The sequence below is a fragment of the Vipera berus genome (assembly GCF_964194415.1).
Source record: "Vipera berus genome assembly, chromosome: 2".
Classification (NCBI taxonomy): Eukaryota; Metazoa; Chordata; class Lepidosauria; order Squamata; family Viperidae; genus Vipera; species Vipera berus.
In genome coordinates, this window is record NC_138203.1 from 290,257,687 (window position 1) to 290,260,797 (window position 3,111).

Consider the following 3,111-nt stretch of genomic DNA (forward strand, 5'->3'; position numbering starts at 1 on the left):
GAATAGAATAGAATAGAATAGAATAGAATAGAATAGAAGCTGGAAGGGACCTTGGAGGTCTTCTAGTCCAGCCCCCCACTCAAGCAGGAGGACCTATACCGTCTCAGAAATCTTCCTCCTCTTTTCTCCAAAACAACAACCCTGTAAGGTAGGTTGCGCTGAAAGAGAATGACTGACCAAAGTCACCCAGCCGGCTTTCATGGCCAAGATGAGACTTGAACTCAGGGTCTGTGGCCTTCTAGCTTGGGGGCCCTTAACCACTAGACCAGCCTGGCTCTCTTTATTTATTTGGGGGGGGGGGCTTGTGCTTTTAGTGTGCTAATGGTGAACCTTGTTTCCCCTGCCTGGACCCACAGCTGAAGTTGCGCGTCACGTTGCCCCTTCCTTCCTTCCAATAACATTTCTTTGAAACGTCCCCCAGCCACATCGGCTCCTCAGACAGACAACCGTTCTGTGGTCTCTGCCCGCAACATTTTCCAGCACACATCTGGGCTAATTCTTATGTGTGGTTAATATTACCGGTTTCTGCTGGCAGGCAGCTGTTTATCTGACCTCGGTTGTTGCATCACAACAAGCTGGCACCTGTTCACCATGGAGCAACTTGCTACTTAGCTCTGACTGGAATAGAGTAGAGTAGAGTAGAGTAGAATAAAGTAGAATAGAACAGAATAGAATATTGAAAAAATAGAATAGAACAGAAGAGAAACAGAGAAGAGAAGAGAAGAGAAGAGAAGAGAAGAGAAGAGAAGAGAAGAGAAGAGAAGCTGGAAGGGACCTTGGAGGTCTTCTAGTCCAGCCCCCTGCTTAAGCAGGAGAACCTATATACCATCTCAGACAAGTGACTGTCTAGTCTCTTCTTAAAAATCTCCAGTGATGGAGCGCCCACGATTTCTGGTGACAAGCTGTTCCACTGGCTGATTGTCCTCCCTGTCAGGAAGTTTCTCCTTCATTCCACGTGCGCAGCCTGTTAAGGACACCTGTCCTATTTCCATTCATTAAAAAAAGCCTATTTATAGGATGATTTTCTCAAAGGGTCCCTTTCTCACAGACTCTGGTAAGCATCTGCCCAGTCTAGCACATTTCACCCCAAAAACGTCCTTGAACAAAATTGTTGGAAAATGGGATTGTTTGCTACCGTAGATTAGACCAGCTCTTTTGTAGGTCTATCAGGAACCCCGTTTTAATAGAATAACAAGAGTTGGAAGGCACCTCAGAGGTCATCTAGTCCAACCCCCTGCTCAGGCAGGAAACCCTGTACCATTTCAGACAAATGGCTGTCCAGTCTCTTCTTAAAAACCTCCAGTGTTGGAGCATTCACCCCCTCTGGAGGCAGGTTGTTCCACTGGTTAATTGTTCTGACTGTCAGGAAATTTCTCCTTAGTTCCAGGTTGCTTCTCTCCTTGATTGGTTTCCATCCGTTGCTTCTTGTCCTGCCTTCGGGCGATTTGGGAGGATAGCTTGACCCCCTTTCCTCTGTGGCAGCCCCTCAAATGTTGGGACACTGGCTATCATGTCACCCCGTTCCTTCTCTTCATTAGACTACTCCAGGGGTAGGCAAACTTGGCCCTTTTATGGCTCGTGGACTTCAACTCCCAGAATTCCTGAGCCGGCATGGCTCAGCTTGGAAACCTCTCCCATTCCCCTCAGCGTGGCTGGCTCAGGAATTCTGGGAGTTGAAGTCCACCAGTCATAAAGCGGCCTAGGCCTAGGCCAGGGGTAGGCAAGCTTGGCTCTTTTACGACTCGTGGACTTCAACTCCCAGAATTCCTGAGCCGGCATGGCTCAGCTTGGAAACCTCTCCCTTTCCCCTCAGCATGGCTGGCTCAGGAATTCTGGGAGTTGAAGTCCACCAGTCATAAAAGAGCCAAGCTTGCCTACCCCTGGACTAGACAGACCTTATTCCAGCAAACGTTCTATGTTTTGAGGTTCTCCTTAGCTGTGCCCGGGCTTTTGGGTGCATGTGTGTATAAAAAGCTCATTGGTTGGGTCACCACGATGGTTCCTGGCTAGCCAGGATCCTTGTGTGTGTGTGGGGGTGTTTCCCGGCTCAGAAAAGGCCTTGGGAGACCCCTGGCAGGGAAATAATGCCAGCTGGGGGGAGGGAGGGAGGGAACAAGGACCCCAGCCCCACCGAACCACCCCCCCACCCCCAGTATGGGAAAGGGCAGCCACGTGGTCTCCCTCCCGCCCTGGGTGGCCAGGGGTCTGCCCTCTTCCCCCAGGCTCGGTTGCAGCAGCCTTCAGCCCAGCGCTCTCTGCACGGAGTGCGTAATAAGGCTTCCCGCCTCGGGCAGGAAGGCGGGTGGGCTAGAAGGCCTCTGGGGACCCCTTCCGTCCACGTCTCGCAATACCCAGAATGCTGAGCCAGGCAGGGCATCCCTGGCGCCGCCTTCCAAGCCTGCCAGAGGCCAAAAGCTTGTGTGTGGGGGAGGGTGTCCCCCCTCCATGCTGGCTCAGGAATTCTGGGAATTGAAGTCCACCGGTCGTAAAAGAGCCAAGGTTCCCCACCCCCTGGTCTGTCTAGCCAGAGTTACCACCTTTGCAGCATCTCCAGGGTCACGTGATCAAAATTCGGAGGCTTGGTGACTGGTTCTTACGACGGAGGTCACGTGACCCCCTTTTGCGACCTTTGGAGCGGCAAAGTCAGTGGGGAAGCCTTTTAGCAACCAGGTTTCTAACTTAAAACAACTGCAGCGATTCACTTAGCAACCGTGGCGAGGAAGGTCGTAAAGCGGGGCAAAACCCACTTCGCAAATGTCTCACTTAACGACGGAAACGTCGGGCTCGTTTGGGGTCATAAGCCGCCTGTACGTTCCTTTTCCTCTCTGGGGCCTCTCCTCCTTAGTTGCTCCGCCCCCCCATCTTTTACGGGAAGGGGCCCCCAATGGCTATTTTTTTTTCGTTTGATCTTGGTCACCTCCTAAAGTTTCAGAACCGAGGCCGTAACACCCCCGTTAATCAAAATGGCCCCCCCAGTGATTACCCTCTTGGTTCCATCCTCTCGACCACCTCACGGGGAGATTGTTCCCCCCCCAACAAAAACATCTGCTGGCCGGGGTCTCCTTGACGTGGGAACTGGAGCGATGGTTTGGCACCTGCCCGCCCACCCGG